The sequence below is a fragment of the Trachemys scripta genome, chromosome 2 (assembly GCF_013100865.1).
Source record: "Trachemys scripta elegans isolate TJP31775 chromosome 2, CAS_Tse_1.0, whole genome shotgun sequence".
Taxonomy (NCBI): Eukaryota; Metazoa; Chordata; order Testudines; family Emydidae; genus Trachemys; species Trachemys scripta.
This window is the reverse complement of record NC_048299.1, coordinates 87,801,765-87,825,513: the sequence shown is the minus strand read 5'-3', so window position 1 is coordinate 87,825,513 and position 23,749 is coordinate 87,801,765. Positions and strand designations below refer to the sequence as shown.

The window sequence follows — 23,749 nt, the reverse complement described above, 5'->3', positions numbered from 1 at the left end:
CCAGAGCAACTGCCAGGTGTCCATCTTCTCTCTCCTATGTTATCTCTCTGAAGTACCAGAAAGAGGGTTTTGACTGACTAGTCTCAGGTCATTGAGCTATCAGACCTATGTTGCAGTGTCGTTGCCTGGCTCATTTATGACAAGCTTTTGCTTTGAACAATCGTGAAATAAACACTTGCCACCTGATGAGAGTGAAAAGGGTGTACAATACATTTCAAAGTGGTGCAGCAAATGTGTCTGGAATATACATTTTGTAGTTATAAAATTCCCAGATATGCTGATAGATGAAGGTTTCCCAGTGGAAATTCCAAGAACACTGTGACATTATTTGGAGAACCAAGACTTTCCAGGTAAAATTGGGGTGCTTGGTCTCTTTATTGGGTCTTGAATATCTAGCACTTTTATGGAAAATCTAGAGAGTACTATTCTTTTTAAAAAGTCAATTGAAATCAACCTTAGGAGGCCCAACAGTTTTGGTATTTTTCCTTCTGAGTTGAGAGATCTTTGATATGGTGCTTAGCAGGGGCGGCTCCAGGCACCAGTGCAGCAAGCGCGTGCCTGGGGCGGCAAGCCGCGGGGGGCAGTGTGCTGGTCGCCGTGAGGGTGGCAGTCAGGCAACCTTTGGTGGCATGCCTGCGGGAGGTCTGTCGGTTCCATGGCTTCGGCAGCAATTCGGCGGTGGGTACGCCGAAGGCGCGGGACTGACAGATCATGCGCAGAAACGCCGCCGAATTCACGTAACCAGCAGACCGCCCGTAGGCATGCCACCGAAGGTGCCTGACTGCCGTGCTTGGGGCGGCAAAAAACATAGAGCCACCGCTGGTGCTTAGGTGAAATGTATTTGTTAACAAAACTTGATTTTATAGTGCCTCTCAGAGAACTGTTCTAGCATGCATTCGCTACTATATACAGAGGAAAGGATGGAAAAAGTAGCAACAACAAAACACCCACAGAGTGGTGAGTAAAATCTTCCTAGAAAACGGATGATATTAAATTAGATCCCTGCAAGTACATTTTTAATTTTTGATGCCTGCGTTAGCAGTCAGGAACAGCAAAGAACTGAAGGCAGGGTGGTTGTAATGGGCTCCTTGCTGCTTTGCCAACAGAACCATTATCCTCTGAATTAAAATAAAAATTCTCCTGAGGAAACTCATATTGGCATATAGTCACATGACACAGCTGACAGGCAATGCCTGTGGCTGTGAATACAGTGTGCATCTTCTAAAGAGCCCCATTCTTTATGCTTTGAGGGAGAGCTTGATTTAAGAGGAGTGAATTGCAGGGTGGGGTTTGTCTCTGTGATGGCAGGCATGGTGATGCTGCAGCGTTGATGGCATGTTTAGTATGTGGATGATTAAGAGAGAAGTAAAAAGCATTCGGAAGATCAATTAGAGGAAGACTCATTAACTGGAAGGAAGTTCTGAGCAGATGGGATAGCCTTGACGAAATGAGCCAAAACACACACACAGTTGGGCTTGGTGCGTGGGCTAAATGGTGAGACATGTTTGTTGGAGAGGAGGTTCAGTGAGTGCTTTCCAACAGCTGGTCCTTCCTACTAGTCTTAAGAGAGAGAACAGTTTCAGTAGTCACTTGAAATGTTTTGAAGCAGGTAGAATACTATACCCATAAAAACTTTAGTCGTGAATAAAAATGGAGTATAGTTCTATCTGTTCAGTCAGCAGTTGTATTTGCAAGGCAAAACGGAAGGTGGGAAGTTGCTTACTCTTTCCCTTTTTTTTTTTTTTTTTTTTTTTTCTAAGGGTATGAGGAGGTCAGGGGTGCGTTATTTACTGGTATTATGTAGGTTGCCACTTTCAGAGCTTCAGGATCTCCTCTGGGTCTTCAGAGCTTGTCATTCATTATTTTTATAATATACATTTGAAATTCTGTGAAATCAAAATAGGTTAAGTTTTTCCTTTCACAGGTGTCTTTGTTGTTGATTTGTTACATCCAGACAGTGCCCCTCCATTTCTCTTGTTTCCAAAGTGGAGAGTCTGAAGCTTTTCCTCCTGATGTTCCCCCAGCCCATCTAGCCTGCTTGGAACTTCCATTTAAAACACTGGATACAACAAGCAATTTAAAAAAGAGACTACTATGTGAGTGCACAGAGCAACACTCATGTACACCTCTACCCCGATATAACGCTGTCCTCGGGAGCCAAAAAATCTTACCGCGTTATAGGTGAAACCGCGTTATATCAAACTTGCTTTGATCTGCCAGAGCAGCCCCGTCCCCCCAGAGCGCTGCTTTACCGCGTTATATTCGAATTTGTGTTATATCGGGTCACATTATATCGGGGTAGAGGTGTATATGTATATGCAATGTGTTGCATTCATGTGTGTACGCCACACATGTGTGCATATACGTGTGTGTGTGTGTGTGTGTGCAAGCATGCACATTTACATATACATATACATGAATGTTGCTATGCTGGGAGTAGTCTGAAAAATAGAGCACATTTGCTTATTAGGTAATTGCCCTGTGTTACCATTTTTTATTCATATTGTCAATGCAAAACTTTTCCTTCAATATTGCCAATTTAAGGAAGCAAGCAAGTAATAAGCAGTGAATTACATTATTTTCTATTCAGCTTAATTTTGTTCCCAAGGTTGGGGGGAAGGCAGATAGATTTGTAGGGTAGTTTGAGCTGTTCTAGAAAGGCAATGTTATTTAATGGTCGAACAAGACACTAGTCATCAGGACTTCTGGGTTCTATTCCCAGCTCTGCCATTAAGTTTAGTCTTGGAAAAGCCCTGCAACCTTTCTGTGCCTCAGTTTACCCCTCTTCTACGTGTATGTTCTGATATTTACCTACCTGGTAAGGGTCTGATGAGGCTTCACTGATGCTAAATCCTCTGATGAAAGGCACTATGGAAAGATATAGTGTTATTAATGAAATTTTCATAATCATACTAATATACTTTCTCCAAAGGCTGCTGTACATGTGATTGTTGCTTTTAAATGCCGAGATCAGAAAATGTTCAAATTTTAACAAAAAGTAAATCAAAATGCTAGTTTTTCCAAAGCCACTCATATAAATACCTACAAGTCCTGTAGAAGTTAAAAGGTTTTCAGTGATGTTCTCTGGCCCACTGTTCTTAATGTTATATTAGGTTAATACTTAAGACTGCATTTTCAGGGTAGTAAACATTTTCACACTAGTAACTTTTTTCCCCTTTCAACAAAAAAATGTGCTACTTTTGAATTGAACAGATTTAATGTGGCTGCATGGCAGATGCACTGACACACAAACTGCTGCAGTCTCTGGGGTGAATAATCTCCTCTTTAGATAGTTCCCAAGTATCTCTTTATGTAATTCACATATTAAAAACACATACATGATTATTTACACAATAAAGCATGGTAGCTCCAGAATCATTAGTTTAGCATAGACATTTCTGGGAGCATTTTATTAAATTATTTTCTCCTTTCGTTTTCGTATCTACTCTTAAAAATATAAAAAGCAAATGACCCATAAATCGTCTTTTTATTATTTTATGTGACCAAGTAGAGATCACATCAACACGTTCTGATAGAAGATGAGCATAACATAATACTGAGCAGTTGATATTTCTGCTAGCATTTACCCGTATACACACTTCCTGCCAAGTATTCAATTTAATACACATGTGAGGGAGAGGGTGAGTGGTAGGAAGCAAAGATCTATTTTATTCCCCTTCATTGCAACAGCATCAATGCATCAATAGCACCCTTGTATGCTGCTCACTTCCCCTCATGCTAACAGAGAACCTTAAAGGATGCTCTTGGAGTTGGACTCTCTGCATCAGAGGTAAATTCAGTCTTTGTCGTTAGTGAAGTGAGTGTTAGGGGAGCAGCTAAAGCCAGATGCCCCGTAGACCATTGTTGGCAGAGGGTGCAGCAGTATAAGATTACTTCTGTGCTGGCCAAATGCGTTCAAAGCAGAGAGAGTAAAAGAAGGAAAGTTCTAACTTGATTAACAGATGTGGAAGTCCTTCTAGACAAGGTGATTAAGTATTTTGGCATTGGACAAAATTATATAGTTGGTTGAATCGAAAAACCCAAGTGTAGAAGTCTGGATTGTAACACCCCCAGAGAGGGGAAGTTTTATATTTTGTAACACCCCAGAGATCATTTCTGTTGGCCTTGCAATTTTATGCTTCGAATATTACCTATAGAAATTCTGGAGTTGATGGTCTGAATTCTTCAGCTATCTTTTATGCACTGGCTTGATGTATAATTGATCTGTAGTTCTGGAATCACCACTGTATATGGTATATATTTGAGATGACTAGATTTATAGGTTGCAGAGAGCTGCAGGGCTGGTTTGTGATATTTATTTATTTATTTATTTATGGTGATGGATAAAAAACTGCCCTTGTGTATGGCCTTTATAAACCTAAATCACATTTTAGAGTTGCTTTTTCAGATAAACATTTGATATTTCAAGTCCTAAGGTCAGGTGTCATTGTCACCAGGCTGTGCCCAATACTTCTTATCAAAAGCCACTGACCTTAAAATCTAACCACTGCAAAGAGGAATATTCACCATTTTATGGATTTTGGTTACTCTGTTTTTTAAACCTGAGGTTCTCATTTTTATTTTCCCATGTAAATATTTTGGATCAACTTGATAGCTGGTGTATTTATTTCTTCAAGTCTGTTCATTTCCTACTCCTGTTACACAGGAATCATCTTGCAAAAGAGATCCTAAGTAGTGAAACCACGTTTGTAGAGGAATGTGACGTCAACAAATTATAAAAGTTGAAGGGTATATTTGCTGCTTATTGCATTGGCCAAGCATAATTGAAAATTTCCACTATTATAATTGTTATGCATATTAATATCTATAGTTTATGATTTTTCATTTTTCATTTCAGAATAGATATCTGAACTTTGCAGACATTAATAAACCCACATAAGCCCTTTTTTAGTGAGGCAAGTATTATTATTCCATTTTACAGAGATGTTGAGGTGAAGTGACTTGCCCTCAGTGTCTCAACAAGTTAGCATTGGAATTGGAACTGGAACCCCAAAGTCATGACTCTCCAGCCCACCTGCTGCCGACCTCCCAGCTTTCATATAAATCATAGACATTAGAGGTGGAAAAGACTTAACAGATGATCTTGTCAATTCCCCCAGCCACTGCATAATTGATTTCTGTGCTAAGTTCTGCTGAGTTGGAGGACCTTAGTTGTCAGAGGAGATGAAAAAGCATTGCAGTCCCAGTGTTACTAGACAGACCAGGTGTGTCTGTCTTCAGATATTGCCCAACGTCTCAGGAGCCCAAAGGTCAAGCTTTATTTGTATAAAACTAGTGGAATTCTTGTTTAATATGGAGGTGCACTTTATGGAGGCTAGAAGCCCCTGCATCTGAAAGGAAGGCAGCTCTGATTAAGATGAAGTACCACATGCTGAAAAAAATAGTCTCTTTGCCTCACATCTCAGTATTGGGGTCAGGGCTGCATTGTAGAACTCTGTAGGCTACATTTGATTCACAGGCTGCACTTTAAGCAAGATAGAGAAATACAAGATGCAACAACTGAGCAAACTGGAGGAAGGGGTGTGCAGGACCAGTGATGCAGGAGCAGTCTTACATACTCCTCAAATTATAAATACAGTAATCTCCAGGAGAGGTACATTTGAGTCAGAGGATGATAAAGATGATTCTATCTCAATGGGGAAAGTGCTGTGTGCTCCAAACAGCAAATCATATCTCCTTACAGTAGGCATGAGTTTTAAATGTTCTGTGCCTCTGCATTTCCCTCTGACTTCACTGGGAGCTATGGTTATAGACCAGGCTAATCTGATTAGCAAAGGGGTGTGTGTATATATCACACACACACACACACACACACACACACACACACACACACACACAATGTGCATATTATTTTTTTCTCAGTCCTACTACAAACCACACTGTATATCTGTCTGGAGGCAATATATGTGATATATAACCTAAAATTAATTTTGTCTGTCTGTCTTGTATATGTAAAATTTCCCATATTGGCTTTTTGTGGGATAGCTCACATATTTCTATGTAAAAAACACTATCAAAAGTGTGCAAAAAAATTTTAGTAAAAAGAAATTGGCCCATTTTCAAGAGTAAAAAAAATCATTTTTTTCATGAATTTGGAGAAAAAGTCATTAAATCAAACTGAATGAAAAATCATCAGACTTGAAGGTTTTTGATATGTTTTTAAATATTTTCTGTGGCCCTAATTATTAATGCCTGCCTGAGGGAGTAGAGACTCAAAAGAAAGATATGGGTTTGCCTCTAGAATGAATGCTTCAACCTTGCAAATAGACTATCGTGTGGGTAGAACATTCACCCAGAATTTGCAGTTATCAGCTAATCATCCCATTGAAAAGAAGGAGCTTTTGTCACCACAGAGAAACTACAGCTGCTGTGATTCTGTTGGAAGTCTGCGAAGACCCCATCCCAGTAGATGTCTATCTTCTTTGGGAGGCCACATAGGCTCCAAACATCTTCTAGCACCAGTTGGAGATGTAATGCTGTTGATTGTACTGACCTGCTCTTGTAAGGTGAGAAGACAATACTGATGATAATTACTGCTGAGTCAACGTGCAGTAACTTCCATGTGAATTTTCACTTGGAAATCCACAGTCTTATGGGGAGAATGCAGCTGTTCTCTAATTCCACTTCTTCCTACCAACAAAATATCTTTTCCCAACTTCTGTTTGCTGTGTCTGCTTGACCTGATGGATTCACCTTGATTTTTGTATGGGCCTGTTCTATATAGGTTCAATGGTCTGGTCTTGCATCCCTGGAGCCCTCATAGTTCATCTGTCACCAGTGCTTATATGGCCCCCCTTTACCATAATATCTGAGCACATCATAATCTTACGTATTTATCCTCAAAACATGCTTGTGAGGAAGGGAAGTGCTATTATCCTCATTTTACAGAGAAGGAAGCTAAGATGACACAGTCAAAGTCACTTACACAAGCTCACAGAGGAAATCTGTAACACAGAAGGGATTGAACATGGATTTCCTGAGTTCCAAACAAACACCTTAATCAGTGATGCTCTTTCTTCTCATTAGCATGAAATCAGTTGGATTGGGGAGATGACCAAGGAGTATGGAAACTGAGCCTAAAGGAGGGTTCACCCTATACTTCAAAACAATATTGATCATCATCTTTGCCTGTGATGGTGGTTTGTTAAGCAGATTGAGCATGAATGAATGGTCTTGCACTCTGTATATCATACCACAGTACTGGCAAAAAGAACTATTCATCTGATTAGGAAGTTCTCCAATTTAATATTGCCTTAAAAGCAAAATTACTGTGCAGAGGCTCACTGGGACTGTGACGTATGATCCTTCTTTGTATTGCATTTTATTTTATTTTATTTATTTGTTTGTTTCTATTCTATGTAGCTATCCTAAGCTCTTAGTGGTAACAAAGCTTTAAATCCACATAGTCCATAAAACACAACAACAAATAACAAAATAAACAATTGCAATGCTTGTGTACATTTGCTTGCATATAAATAAGATAAACCTTTCACTTTATTTCCCTTGCCCTCAAACTAACCTCATCCCAAATGCCTGGAGAAATAAAGATGGCTTTTTCAGCACACCCTGATGGTTAACAAATCTGGCTATAAATTAGCCCTTCCCTCCCCCAAAATGCAAATTGGCTGCCTTCTGCAATTTAATGTTTCAAAACTAAAAGAGTGACCATAAATGACAAGAATGCTGGATAATGATTTATAAAGATATTCACTCTCAAGAAAGCAGCTGACTGCATTATTTTAAATATCTAGTAACACAAAAGCTGAGAAAAGATAATGAAATGTGAAAAGTTGCTCCTAATCCATAGGAAATCCAGTTTGTTGTGCATGATTAAAAAAGCATTTGTTTTCTCTAAAATGAATGCTTATGTGCCAGCATTGCAGCCTAGTGACGTGAGCACAGATGATTCTTAAACGTGGCCATTTACAATACTTAATACAGTAGTTCTGTAGAATACTTGAATATTTTTTTTCCAAATAACGGGCCCCTTCCTTCTTGTTCTCTGTTTAGTAAGTTCAAACACATTCATGTAAATATATTGACAGAGAGGTGTTTCCATCTCTGTGTAGCTGAGGTACTTATATGGTCCCCATTACCATAATGTCTGGGCACTTTACAATCTTTAATCCTTGCAACACCCCTGTAAGGTATAGCAGGGTTGCTATTTCCATTTTACAGACTCAATAACTGAGCACATAAAGGCTAAGTGTCTTGCCCAAGGTCACACAGAAGTTAGTGGCAGAACATTGAATCTGAGCCTCCTAAGTCTCAGGCTAGTGACCACTGGACCATCATTCCTCTTTTTTTCCCCATTGCATCCCCCACTTTACTTCCCCAAATCACGCAATGCTTACTCCTTCTGCTCCAGGGCTGGATAGGAATGACCCATATTTCTGAATTGCAATCCACATGGCAGATGAAGGTTTTTCCTGTTGACAGTAGAACATGTAGGCAGGATGGTGAGTATGAACCTGGAGTCAAGGCTTGGGGGGCTAAGGTAGGGGATGTTAAAGACCATTTGGGGAGCAGGTCATTAAAAGAGGCATACAGATGCCTATAAACCACTAATAAAATAAAGTTATTTCCGAAAGTTGAGCAGTAGAAATAAATTGCCCAGGGTCAGGTTGTAGATCCTCTTGGTTTGGGTTTGCATGCGAGTGTTACAGTAATATATTTCCTGGGGCCCACAGAAAAGCTAGGAAGCTAAATCTAACATTTTCATAGCCTGTGCATCTATTTTTGTCCTGTGATTGATAGAATGAATAATCAAACCCAAAATATCATTAAGATCAGCAATCTGTGTATACATATATAAGCAATACTGTCTGGCTAGAGATGTGTATATCCCTCAGTGTATATGTACATGATGGCATGCCAGTACACATCACATACATATATGTATGTGTGCACTTCCGTATATGTATGTGCAGGTTCTCATGGTATATGTTAGTAGAGGTGAAGCAAATATATGTCTGTGTCTGTATATGCATGTATGCATTAACATTGTGTGTATGCAAAGGGAAAGCAACTACGTGTGTGTGTTTTCCCAGGGTATATGTAAGGAGAAAGCAAACTCTCAATCAAATAAGTAGTGAGAGTGGAAAAAAGATGAGATTGCAGTTGATTATGAGTCTGGCAGCAGATGTTCTACACAAATCTAGCTCGCTGCATCCAGTCTGTTTCCATGGTGATGGAATCAGTAATTGTTAAGCTCAGGCGCTCTCCCCTCCTCTTCTCCCAGCAAGGTGGAAGCTGGATATGAGTCTGAACTCTCCCTAGACAATTGCCAGGCCCTAAAAAATAGCAGGAGGGCTGATGGAGTGGGAGATACAGAGACAGGGAGCTATTATTTTTCCCTTTATGATACTAGAAGTGAGGCGCTCTTCCTAGAAAATATAGTCTCTGAAGATGCTAAATAAATGGGCAGGAGTTTCCCTGAAATGGAGGCTCGCTGTGATTGGCTGCTGTTTCCTATGTTCTTGCCAATTGGAGCACAATTGGGCTCCAACACTCTAAACATAAGCAAAGCTACATGCTTATTCTTTTGGACTTGAAGTATACACCGGGCAAAGGTGTGCAAAGGAGGGGGTCTCCTTTCACATAGCTAAACTGAAAACGGATCTCATTAAAGAGCTTCATCGGAGACCATCTGCTATTGAAGCACGTTGTTCCGTCCACAGAAAGCATTAAGTCATTTCCATGCTGTAGTATAGGAGGCAAATTTGTCATCGGGAACGATGGAACTACAGGATCTCTGTAAGTAAATCTCTGTGTATACTTATCCTGGTATTTCAGTCTGAGAACAGATCAATAAATAGTTTATCCACCAAGGAAGAGGAAGGCAGATTAGCAACAACTGTAAATAGCACAAAGAGGGGCTTTTTATTTGTTCGTTTCACATCTAGCTAGATATGGTTTTATTAATGTCTCTAGACATCAGACGTACAGTAGTTATCTATTAGCTGTTTGTATTGCCTTGGGTTATCATTTAGCCTAATTAGGATTAGTATATGGAAGGGTTTTATATTTTGCTAGGTAATTCAGACTGTTTCTCTATTTTAATAAAGAAAGTGAATCTCTTACCCCAAACTACATGGAATAGAAAACTGCAGGCACAGAAGTAGGAGCTGCCCCTGTGTGGTCACCAACGTTGTACTGTCAGCATGCACATTATTATAATAATCTGTAAGGCACTAGTTCAGACATCCAGCCAAAAACAACCATTAGTTGTTGATCATCCATCACTGTTTTCAACATAGTGAATCATGCCTTTACTGCCCTTTATTTCAGTTATTTTTAAAAATTAATTTCAGTGGCAAGCTCTCTTCTAATTGTAAACTCTGAGACAAGAAGGAGACCTTTGTTTCTTCACTAAGCAAGTGAATGCAGGGCAAGCACAGAGAGTACCTGTCTTTCCTCAGGTGGGGGCATACATTGGAACTTGATTCTCCTGCCTCTTGTGACTCGTCAGTTTAGATCCTGTTAAGTAGATGCTGCACAGTTAGAATCAGTGGAGCAAATTCATCCGTCCGTTGAAGTCAGTGGGGTTACACCGTCCCATCCTTTGACCCATCCTTGTTTATATTTGATCAGGTACTTCTCATTGGACTGAGAGCTTTGCTGCTCAAAGCTCTTGGATGACTCTCACTGTGCGCAGTTCATTTATCTGGGTTAGGATAGCACGTAGGAGAGAGGATGAAACTAGAAACAACAAATGTTTTCCTTTGTGGCTATATCTGGCCATGATCTTTGGAAGAAATCATAACCAAACCTAATGGAAACACAGAATGAAGCTGCTTCTAGGGGTCCACGTTCAGCATGGTGTGTGTACGTGAGGAGTTAAGCAGACAATTTCCTTTCCCAATGCTAAGAACTACTGTGAGCCTAAGTTGCTACACTGCTGCCTGAAAATTTCATCCCAAGAGTCTCCTTTTCAGACACTGCTAAACTGAACAGTTTTGCTCTCTAGATATTTCCTCACATATTGTGGCAGGCAGAGGTACTGTACAAGACTCATTCCTTTCATGAAAGGAATAGAGCAGGAGTGGCCAAACTTACTGGCCCTCTGAGCCACATATGACAATCTTCAGAAGTTCGAGAGCCAGAGCAAACCTGCCGGGAGCCGGGGGTTGAGGCTTCAGCCCTGCTCCTGCTGAAGCCCCAAGCCCTGGCAGGTGCGCCACACAGGGCAGAAGCCCCAAGAACCCCTCCTCGCTGGGCAGAAGCCCTGATACGCACCTCCCTGCTGGGCAGAAGTCCCTACTGCACCACCCCACTGCAAGGCAGAAGTCCTGAGCTTCCTCCACCCCCCCAATCTGGTAGGTGGAGAATGGAGGGATATTGGGGGGCTCCGCGAGCCGCATTTTAATGGTAAAAGAGCTACAGTTTGGCCGCTCCTGAAATAGAGCCTGGTTAGGATGTTGTGGCTAGAAAAGGAATATGTGTGTGTGTCTGATAATATTTGGGTTAAAGAGAAATATATTGTAAATATATATTGTGTGTGTGTGTGTAATTTTCAAGAATTCTCTGAAAATGATTTTTTTAAAATATAGAACGTAGGATTCTATTATATTAATACAATCAAGATGTCTCTTAATGAAAGGTGGAGTTGGCTCTTCTAATTATTTGTGAACGTTTAAGATAATTCATCGCTAATTCCAGAAGACCATAGGTTATGTTTGAATTCTTTTTCTTCTTGACCATTACAGTATTGGTCGCTGCTTTCTACATTTACCAGTGACCCTTGGGGCATCTTTTATTAAAATAGTGTCCCCAGATATTCTGTGACAATTTGACTACAAACTAAGTCACTTTCCTGATCTTTGCAAAGGGGAGAAATGATATGTTTGCAACCATTGTCCATTATTGGGGAACTTACCCTCAATGCTAAGTGGCACTAAGTGATGAAAACTAAATCCTGGAAAGGAGAGAATAATGTATCTGCTGTGCTAGCAGGCAGCTTATTCATCTATTGTATATTGGCATCTGCATCACTAAAAACATCATCACAGATGACAGCCTAAGCAGAGAGAGGTGCCCACTCACAATCTTAGAGGTGGTCCCTCTGTGTCAGGGCTGAGACACATTGAAAGCACAGTTGCCAACTTTCACGTGGTAAATAAGCACCCCAACTTTAACAATATGCCAAAAATGAAGCTAATCCTATTTCAAAGCAAGGCCAAAACAAGCCAGTCCTAAGAACCCCAACACTCTATGTGACTAGATCCCCCCGGTGTGCAGGCTGGGACTGTGGTGGGCCCACTGTGCACCCCTGACTCTCTCTTGCCCCGCTTGCCCCTTGCCCCTGCTTGCTGGGAGCCGATCAAAAAAAAGAAGGAACAAGCTACAAGTCAAACAAGCTACAAGCCAAAAATAGCCAACAAGCAACTCACAAGCCAATTAAGCCAAAAACAACCCAAATTTCTATATTTTATTCACGGGTTTGGCATGTTTGATTGAAAGGACAGCTGGGTGTACTGCCTGGAGTGTACCTCTCCTGTGCTGTAATTTCCAGGGCTGTCCTTTTGACCACCTTTCACAGGCACTGAAATACACACTTAAATTCAATCAAACAATGGCTTTCTGCTTTCTGCTGTGTCTTAAGACTGGTAATATTTGGGTTAGAGAGAAATATATTGTAAGGTTATTACAGTGCTAAAACGTTATCTGAATTCTTGCTAGTGCTTCAGAAATGTAGTTCAAACAGAATATAAATGTGTCAAGTTCAGTCACTATCGTTAACCAAATACCGTTTGACTGACAGAATTCCTATATCTCCCTAACCTTGTTTGAAGGGATTTATTTACTTGTCTATCCCTGTACATTAGCAGATAAAAGGAAGGGGGTGGGGAGAGAGAGCCTTTAATTGCTAAGCTTTGGGTAGTGGATCATAGCAGTCTATCTTATGGCTTCAACCCACTGTGGTGGCTGAGTTAGAAAAATCAGTGCTGAAATTAAAGATCCATTTTGAATTAGATTTTTGGCCTTTATGGTATATAGAACAGTTGTTTGCAGTCAGTAGAGGCATGCTGCATATTAGAGTGTAAGCAAACAATGTCAGAGTCTCAGACAATAAGGATTCCAGCAAGAGAAGAGCAGGTGGACTTCAGTGAGGATTGTGGCATGTTAGCAGCAATCAGGACATACAGTGCTGAAGGATGCCATCTTGGGGTAGCTTTAATTTCCTGGGTAGACTTGGAAAACACTTTGTTCAGTGGGCTCCTGTGTCTTTTTTAAAAAATGTTTTCAATAGAGCTATACCAGTTTCCACCAGCTGTGAATCTGGCCCACATTTTTTGCTTACATTTTTCTTGGGAGATGAGCTGTAAGACCTTATTGCAAAGACCTTTAATTGTTTCTCCTTTCCTGCAGCAAGAATAACACCTTAAAATAAATACAAAACCAAATGGAGTAGACATTGTACAGTAAATTGCTTCTAGCTGTTGACTTGACTCGACTTGCTTTCAGATATGTGCTTTTACTGTGTTAACCATTTCTCTGTGGTTCTTCATACACTTGTAGAGCCTCATTTACATGACATTAATCTTTACTGGGCAAATACAGCAGAAGGCTAGAAGGGATGCTTCCTTTAACAGAGAAACAGTAGAGCAGATGGCTGTAGATTTTACACAGTTTCTGTATATTTTTACATAGTTAAAGATTTTTAATTGGAGTATTTCATTTTTCCCTGGAACGTAACCCTCATTTCACTTCAGTGGAAACACTGTAGCCATTGTGAACCCAGGTGAACTGTTCACTGCATTGATGCTAAAGCCACCAGTGTCATCATTTTTGCCTACCTCTTGTTTATTTTCACCCTGTTAATCAAATAAGTTGGCACACCTTGTTTGTAAAGCCAAATTCCATTTGCCAGGTGGTAAGTGGGGAAGATAAAATCACAGATTGCTCTGAATAAAACTGCCATGGATGATAACCTCAAATCAAAGCAGGTTCTATTTTTTGTTTACTGTTGTGGTGCAAAATAAGTTTTTTATGGAAAAATTAATCTACAGTAAAAAAAAAAAGAGAGAGAGAGAGAGAGAGGACCTAAGAAGACGTGTCCAAATTCAAATATTGGCCCAATAACAGAGAGATGCCTCTTCTCCTTTCCTTCCAAACACGCAAGTACACCTTGAATAGTGTATGCGCACAGATACAAGTGTACGCGCGCACACAGAGAAATAGTCAGCACAGGATGAAAATGGAACAGCAAGAAAACAAAAGATTGAATCATGAAAGCCCATCGATTAGCTTGACACCCATTTTGTTCAGAATTTGCAGCATTAATCTGAAAACGTCTATGCTTCACAAAAGTTTTCTGAACAATAGGAACTGTCAACTCTGGCAGATTTTACAGACCTGCCATTGTTCTTGCATTGTCTTAAAGCTCTAGGTGGCATGCAAAAAGATTTTTGGCAGGAATGGTCTAGTAAAGAGAAGTCACATGTTGCTTACCTCACATATGTCATTTGCAATTAGAGTGCAGCTAAGCACAGAACTTTAGAAGAACACTTAACCCTATCCCGGTGTTTTAATTTTATTGTATCCACTTAATGTTTTTTTTCTGAAAAGAACACTTTTGACTGTTCTCAATTACAGAGATCTTAAACCCTGAGGGTTTAAAAGCAAGTCTTACAATACAAATTAGAATGATTTGGAACTGTGTAGTATAAACATACATGTTCAAGTTCGAGTCGTGTCACCCACTTTCTCTCTTACAGTTAGGGCCCGATTCCCATCTGACACAGGTTTTACAGTAAAATTCATAAATTGACAGTAAAGTCATTGATTTCAATTGAACTACTTCTCATTTATACCAGCATGAGAACAGAAGTGGGTTTTTTGAGGGTTTTGGGAGGTAGGGAGGCTTCTAAAACAGTTCATCTATCTCCTCCTTGTAAGACTCATCCAGAATGACCTCAATAACCATTACCAGGTCTGATTATGCCCATATCTAGTGGACAGTCAACTTGGCACCTTCTTTTTGATCAACATACAAATGCCTTCAGTGCTGTGTGGTGGCCTAACTGGTCCATGGTCATCTCAGAAGAGTGCAGCAGCTGCCCTGGGCCATCTTCCTCAATATGCATCAGATCCTTTAAAAAATGTACTTACGATGGGAAGGCAAAGAATATCGCCACAGAGTCAGCCCCACTCCCTTTGGCATCCCACTAATTCACAAAGAGATTTATTGGCCAGTTACTCCCAGCTGTTGACACATCAGACACCGACATTTTTATAAAATCACCCAAAGGCCCATCCCAAACCCCATTCACATGAGAGAGAGAGAGAGAGAGAGAGAGAGTGTGTATGGAGTCAGATTCTTGATACAAAAAGAAAAATGCTACTTTCCCCTACCCTCCTGCAATGATCCAGAAACCCCCAAAAACAAACCACAGCCCCTTCTAAATAATAATAATTAATTAATATTACAATAAATAATAAATAAAACGACTGCCATCCACAACATGCATCTTCCAACATATAACATCCTTCTATTTCCATCCTCCCAACCAGCACTGGCATTCTTGAGGGGACTGTGATGGACAGCAGCAGGCAGCACTATCATACAGCGGAGCCTTAAATGTTAGAGTTCCCCTATCCCGTCCTGAGGTTCCCAGAGGCTACAATGGATGGCAGCAAGGAGAAGGTGTCAGTGTGTAGAACAGTGTAATAGGTACCCCCTCTCTAACTGGAAATGCTGCTCTTTGGTGGGAAGGGGACAGCAGTAGTACCAGCATCAAGCAGTGTAGCCATCTTTATATTAGTTCTCCCGCTCCTGGAAGTAATATCAGGACATAGGGTAACTGTCTGGGAGCTTTCATCTGCTTTCTTTGCTGATGTGGTAGCATGTTTGAAGTGTGTCTGTAGGGGAAAGGGGTGATTCTGGGACCTACAGCTTTCCTCACCCATATTGATCCTCTTCTCTGCCCTGCCTTCCACCATCTAGTGCCCTTCCTCCTTTCCCGGAGGGACTATGCCTATAGTTGGCAAATACTGCCATAGCTGGCAAAGCAGCAGCGATAGCCCCCTTGTATGAGAGGAAGTGTGGTTTATCATTGAGGACACTAGCCTAAAATACAGGAGACCTAGGTTGAAGAACTTGTTCTAGTAATGGAGGCCATATAGAGATAGACCAATAGCATTATTTCCCTTTTCACAACACTTCTGAGTGCAGTATACGCATTCACTTATAATAAAAATTCAATTATCTCCCCGCCCCCAAATAATGAGGGACGTGATGTTCATTTAGAAAAGCAAAGTGGCTGATAAGCAGCGGTCCTGGGTGCCAGTAACCTGCAGAATTTATATGCTCAGTAGGAGAGGCTTCAGAGCTTGCAAACTCTGCAGGAGAGAGCCCTTTTCCTGCAGACTTTACAGTATGAACTCTGCCAGGCTCATCCGTTTAATTAATTCAATGCATAAAGTGTAATGCCTATAAAAACATGCCAAATTCGTGGACACGACATATGTGACTTTCAGTAATCAAGAACTTTGGTTAGCTTGGATTTGGAAAGTCAAGGCTCTACTGTATTGTGCTAATTCAATCTTGTAATGTGATAAAAAGAAGATTATTATTAGACCAGTGTCAAATTAATGTGTCAAACAGTGTACTTTGAATCTGAATTGGTGGACTGCATTTGTCAGTGCTATTGTTGTAGTGAAGAAAGTGCTCATTATATAGCTAGGAACCACAGTCTAGTCGTCTTCATTTCTTTTTGTACTTTAGTTTCCTCATAATGTGAAACATCATGCTGAGAAAAGCTTTTACAGGTATATGTTTCAAGATTCACATCCTGAAGCATGTTTGATGCCACACAAAAGGTTTTTCAAGTGAGGTTTTCGAATATAAGTAAGCTTGCAGCCTGACCTATGGATCCACTTCCAATTTGCACTTCAGAAAAGGTTTCTACCCAGACACCATTACAGCTGATAAAAAGAAAATTAGAAACCATGTCTGTAGCATTGCCATTTTATCCTGGCACCCACAGTAATGAATGGCTAAAAGTGGGGGAGATAGTGAAAAGATTTGAATGGATTCACACTTATAAAAAGAATGCATCCACGGATGCTAAGAATTAATGGAGTAGCTTCAGGGTAAGATACTGCTGATGTGACCGTGTCTTTCTTTCTTTCTTAGCCTCCCCAAGGTAATTTTGCAGAATTGGGGGGAAAAAACAATGAAAGGTTTTAGATATCCTTCGAAATTGTACTGTGATAACACTCGGATGCTATCTTTGGGCTGGATCATCGATTTGTGATCTAACCTATAGTAAAGGGCAGTGTTGTGTTGTGCTGTCCCTGGAGCAACTCAGGGAGTCAGTCTTCCCCTTCGCCCCCCACCCCCCCACACACACACAGTTTCCCTGCTGCTCTGGGGAGGTAGTGACCTGTGACAGGTCTACACCAGTCACAGCTCATGCTTCCTAAAGCACCGATGTAACTACACCACTGGGCGCATTTGAGGATAGAGTCGAGACTCCGTTCGTCCCCAACCTTTCTTGCGCACCTGTGTGAGAGTGGGACACAGCAACGCTGTGGAGCCTGCTAATCCCAATATATAGGAAGTTAATTTATTCCTCAGGGGAGTATAAACTGGGTGACTGGGCAACAAAATGGCTGATTAAATTCAATGTTGATAAATGCAAAGTAATGCACTTTGGAAAACATAATCCCAACTATACATATAAAATGATGGGATCTAAATTAGCTGTTACCATTTAAGAAAGCTTGGAGTCATGGATTGTTCTCTGAAAACATCCACTCAATGTGCAGCGGCAGTCAAAAAAGCTAACAGAATGTTGGGAATCATTAAGAAAGGGATAGATCAATGGTTCTCAAACTTTTGTATTGGTGACCCCTTTCACATAGCAAGCCTCTGGGTGTGACTCCCCCCCCCCCCTAAATTAAAACCACTTTTTTATATATGTAACACCATTATAAATGCTAGAGGCAAAGTGGGGTTTGGAGTGGAGGCTGACAGCTTGCGACCCCCCATGAAATAACCTCGTGACCCCCTGAGGGGTCCCGACCCCCAGTTTGAGAACCCCCTGGTCTAAGTGCTGATGTGGTTGCCCCATCTCAAAAAAGATATATTGGAATTGGAAAAGCTTCAGAAAAGGGCAACAAAAATGATTAGGGATATGGAATGGCTTCAGTATGAGGAGAGATTAATAAGACTGGGACTTTTCATCTTGGAAAAGAGACAGCTAAGGGGGGGATATGATAGAGGTCTATAAAATCATGACTGGTGTGTAGAAAATAAATACGTGTTATTTACTCCTCATAACAGTCAACTTGTAGAACTCTTTGCCAGAGGATGTTGTGAAGGCCAAGACTATAACAAGGGTTCAAAAAAGAACTAAATAAGTTCATGGAGGATAAGTCCATAATGGCTATTAGCCAGGATGGGGAAGGGATGGTGTCCCTAGCTTTGTTTGCCAGAACCTGGAAAAGGGCAACAGGAATATGTCCAACCAAACTTGGCAACCCTTCACAATGTATGTTATGCCCATAAAATCCCACCCTTCTACGCACATGACTGTTCTCGCACACAGATAAGGTAAGCAGACATGCACAAACACAGTTTGAGCCAAAAGTTCCAATTTGCACGCACAGGTGCAGTGATTTTAGGCTCTGTTATACGTAGAAGTTTGGCCCAGGATTTTTCTGTCTTTAAATGCTAGAATAAACCATTTTTAAAAAGTAATTTAGTAGAACTTTGCAAAACTCTCTGGATTCCATTCATAGTAGTTGTGCAAATGTTTTCTTCTGTTTTGATTCTTATGGGCTATCACTCTCTGAGTCTTCCTTTTGAGTTCCAGGTTTGGTTTAACCTAAAAACCCAAAGGGCAACAACATGGTTTCAAGATAAGTGTGTTCTTAATGTAGGTCCCCTCTATGGTTGAAACCAGGGGAATTGTGCTGGTTTCTAATCAAATAGCCAGGTCATAGGCGGAACTTAAAGTTGATGAAATAATTGATTCTCATATGTTGCACAAACCCATAAATCACCCCATAAATCTTGCTTGCAAGATTACCATTATTTGAGAGTAGTGGGCCTGATCTGTAGTATTGCTCAGACAAAATTCTCACTGATGCTAGTAACAGTTTTGCCTGAATAAGGATCAGGCCCTGTGAATTTAATGACTGTGATTTTTTAATATAATATATATGCAATAAGCCAAAAACTTTTAAATAGAAATTTCTTCACTGGAGCAAATATCAGACAGTGTAGTGGTACAAACCTGAGCACCAACACTTTGTCACTGATTTTGTAAGACAAAGAAATTACTGGTTGTATGACAGCTTTTAGGATTACAGAGCAGTGTGCTATGAGGCCTGACCCCAGGAGGAAATACTTGTTTTTTTAAATACTGTTTGGCAATATTGAGTATTGGCTAGTAGATAAGACTTATTTTTCTCAGTAGGAGAAATGTATGATAGATTTGCATCCTGAAAAATATAAGAAAGCACCACAGTTAAATATATACTTTTAAACTTAAACACTAAGGATTTGCTGCTACGTGTTCCAGAAGTTAGTCTGAGTTATGATTTAAACGGATTATTGAACTGAAGATCCCAGAGGTTGTTGTCGTTTGTTGTAGGGTTGAGCTGTATAATTCTTGTGATTGTAGAATTGCGTACATTTCATCATGACCTCCTCTTCCATATGCAGACACCTGGAGCTGAATTCTGACCCTTTTTGATCATGCACTTGTATTCTAGCCACCACAAGTGCCTGTATAACTTCAGTGCAAATTACTTATGTCTGAGGCACTGGTAAGGGGAGAGTGTTTAGGGGATCAGGGTGCTTACACACATCAGAGCCGGGATATGGATTCTGGAGTTGCCTAAAAACAAAAATCCCAGAGTGAAAGGCTGGCCCCATTGAAGTCAATAGCAAAACTCCCATTGACTTTAGTGGAGACTGGATTTTACCCACAATCTTTAGTGAAGGCCTTTTGTCCTGTGGAGGAAAACAGACATCGGGGTGCAGAATGTCAAACTGCACTTTCTGGTAAAGCAAAAGGAAAACTCTGAGGCGCTCACCGTGAGTCAGTGGTTAAAAAAAGCAATAATTTTGGTATATAATGAATGAGTAGAGCTCTTGCTGAAAGCCTGCACCTGAACTCCTCTGACCTGCATCCTACACTAGTAGAGTAGTGTGAGGTTTTTGTTCTTTGAATCAGCTGATACAAATAATGATCACTAAAGCAAAGCCTCAAAAGCCCTTGGGACATTTTTTTTTTTAAACCTTTCCACCATTTTTAAAACCACTCTGACCAAACTAGTGATAGTATAACCCCCTGATAAGTGTGTGTTACAGGTGCCCCATCTGTGCTTGCATAGCAGATCATGAGGCTGTTACGGCCCCAGTTATGGAGCACTGGCTTTTGAGCTCCAGTGATAGCGGCTCATGCTTGTAGCTGTGGAGATCACCGGTTCTAACTAAACCCTGGTGTGTTGGCCAAGATGACAGCCATCATATTAGCAACGTAAATAGCCCTTGTGTGGACATTGTTAGTCAATGGTCCCAATGGGCAGTGTTTAATGGATTAGAGAATCCCACAAAAGAGACACAGATGGAAATAAAGTGGATAAATCAGCTTTCATTTTTATCTAGGAACTGCTTACTTAGTGCCAGATTCTACGATCTCTACTTGTGCTAAGTAGTACTTATTCATATGAACAGTCTTATTGATTTCAAGGGGATTCCCCACATGGGGAAGTGCTAGCCAATATGAAAAAGGGTTGCAGAACCAAGCCCTTAAGTAAAGTAGGTGAGGTACCTTTGAAAGGAAGAGCAGCATGTGGGACAGAAGTTGCTTTTACTGTAGCTTTAAAATGTCCAACTCCATTGTAGAGGTCTATGAAAATGATCTATCATGCTTCACAAGGGAGAAGAGGGCAATCAAGGTATTTGGATTTGTAAGTCTTGATAAGGAGAAAAGGCATTTATTAAATGCAATGTAAATGCTATAAATAATCTGTTAATACTATGAATTTTATTTTGCCCTACAGTCCTGGAAGGCTCCTTACTAATGCAAAATGCATGGTTATTATTGGAAATGCAAACTTCTCCGAAATTTATAGATCTCTATCGTTACCGGTTATTTTATCAAACCTTGCCTTTGCAAACTTAAACGAGGTCATTTTTCTAACCTATCTTTTTTTAAAAGCATCTTTTGAAAAGAACTCAGTTAAAATGAGCATATTAATACAGCCAAAAATATAAATAAAATGATAAAAAATACAGTTTCCACAAAGCCATTCAACTCATTTTATTTCCCTGCTAAAAACAGTACAGAGTTCTGAAGATTTTTTCTTATACAAGGTTTATGTTGTATGTTTAAAAAGAAAAGAAGATGGAACAGAATAGATTTCTGATATTTTATGTACATTTTTCAGGGTAGATGGACATGGTGATCAAAGTGTGTTTGACTGTTTGACAACAGCACTTCAGTCCTTGAATGAAAGTATATCTGCTCTGCTTGTAATCCTGTAGTAATTCAGAACACTTAACCACCGATTTACAAGAGTGATAATCCAAACCCTCTGTGGTCAGTGGTGTATGTCTCATCAAGATCCAACACTGTTCTTCATAGTCTTTAAATAGAGAGTAGTTTAACCTGGCACCTAGTAGAGCATTGGGCTTTAGAAATAACTAGTAGCTAGGCTGGTGGTAAAGCGAATGTGTAGCACCGTGTATAATACACTGCAGTTTGGGAGTAATCATAGGGATTTGCTCTTGAAGGTTTTCCACTGACTTTCAGTGGGCACGGGGTCAGGCACCAAATTAGTCAGAGAGATACAAGAAACCCTTGAGTGGTCAATTTTGATATAACCTGCCTGTAGAGGATGTTACCCATGGAGTCATAGAGTTTAAAGCCAGAAGAGACAAGCAGATCATCCCATCTGACTCCCTAAATCTGAGCCATTAAAAACTAATGAGACATTTAAAAGTATATGTACATTTAAAAATACAGTCCATCCAAATTAGCTGGGGGACACAAATTTTATCCAGATGTTTGGGAGTTAGGATAATTGAGGGGGCAGGAGCCAGTCAGCAGCTGGGTGGCCTCCCCTTCAGCCTGGGGCATACCTTCCTCCTCCTGGCTGGAGGTCTCTGCTCTGCCCTGCTCACTCACTGATGTGACAATGGGGCTGCAGAGTGCTCCCTGTGCTGCTGCAGAGCTGGTGACACCCGATCTCTGCAGGTAAAAGGTGCTGGGCAGAGCAGAGACCCCAGCCAGGACCACAGCCTTCCCTGCACCTTGTGCCTGCAGGCATCGAGTGTCACCGGCCCTATGGCAGCACTGGGAGCCCTCAGCAGCTCCACTGTTATGGCACCGCTCGCTCGCTCCTGTGACAGCAGGATAATTGATACAAGGCCAGAGAACATAATTTTCAGCATATGTACATAACTCCTCACATATTTCCCATGTATGCATCTTGCAGTGATTATGATGAGCAGTGTGACACAGGCTTTCATTAGATACCTTACTTGACATTCTTTTGGTGATCCCTGAGGATCTATGTACCCCTGTGCCCTCTGCCAGTGGGCATCAGGAGGTCCTTACAAGCACACTACAGCATCTCAGGTTGTTGTTGTTTGTTTAGTTTGGTTTTTGTTTTTTGGTGAAGTAATGGTGCTTAAGAAAGAAGAAGATGGAAATATAACAGGGAAGAAGAGCTCTCTCAGCATGAAAAACGGTAGACCTTTGAGGTTTCTGCACTTCTCACCTTTTTTTCCTACCTAATGGTAGCAGCTGATGTAGTAATGGATGCTGTTCATTGGTAAGCCTGAAGTATACAGTTACATTTAGAACCTGACAGCTTTATCTTTCTGGAACATGAACATTGCTTGCCAACTTACAACTGAAACAATTAGCTAGAAAACATAAAGAAGCTTCATAAAAATGTAATTCTTCTCCAGCTAAAGGATACATTTATAGAATTTGTTTAAAAAGAGAAAAAGGGTGAACAAATCTCCAAGAACTTAGTTGCTTAACCAGATCTTTTGGGCTATATTTCAAGGTCTTAAAACTTCAACTTATATAACATTAAACTTATTTAAGATTGTAAAATAAAAGATTAGCTCCTGCTTTGATGAACCAGACTGGTGCTGTATAGGAAAAGGAAAAGCAGAGAAAGGCTGTTACCACAGGCACCCACTGGTTCTATTAAAGACAGCTACTGAAGGGAGACGTTCAAGCTAATCTAAGTTTACATAGGTCTTTGTTTATTCTTAGTTCTGAGCCATTCTACTGTTCTCATACACTCTCTTGACCTTTTGCAGCTGTTTCTCAGGGCCAAATTCATTTCTGCTGCAGCTCCAACTCCCCTGAAGAGAATGAAGTTACCCCAGATACAAATTTAGTCCTCAGAGCCTGATCCTGAGACATGCTGAACTTCCATAATTCCTTTTGTCTTTGGACATATGTGTCTAATAAAAATGTACTGCATCCAGAGTGTGGACCCACACTCTGCTTCTCTCAGGATAGTGGAGCTTAAGGTGCTCTGCACTTCTTAGCTTCTCCACACTGGTGCACACAGGTATGGCAGAAATGGCTGCAAATGAGCACTGAGCCCCTTATTACCCCCTTTTCCTCTGCCAGTGGACAGCACATTGCTCTGGTGAATCTTGCCTGGGGATGAGAATCTCAGTTTCCTACCCATATGATCGGATGGATTGTTTTGGCTTCTTTGGGAGGGTTTCGTTGCT

General features: G+C 40.7%; 1 protein-coding gene across 2 annotated transcripts in view; it reads left to right on the top strand.

Moving 5' to 3' along the window:
• ELMO1 (engulfment and cell motility 1) overlaps nt 1–23,749 on the top strand; it is a 322,852-nt gene that overhangs the window by 210,126 nt on the left and 88,977 nt on the right. The window contains exon 1 of one of the 2 annotated variants that reach the window (XM_034761213.1): nt 9,548–9,777. The exons of the other annotated variant lie outside the window; for it this stretch is intronic. The gene's annotated coding sequence lies outside the window, so the exon portion shown is untranslated. Of the gene's footprint in view, nt 1–9,547; nt 9,778–23,749 lie in introns of those variants that run through there. 2 annotated transcript variants of the gene reach the window in all.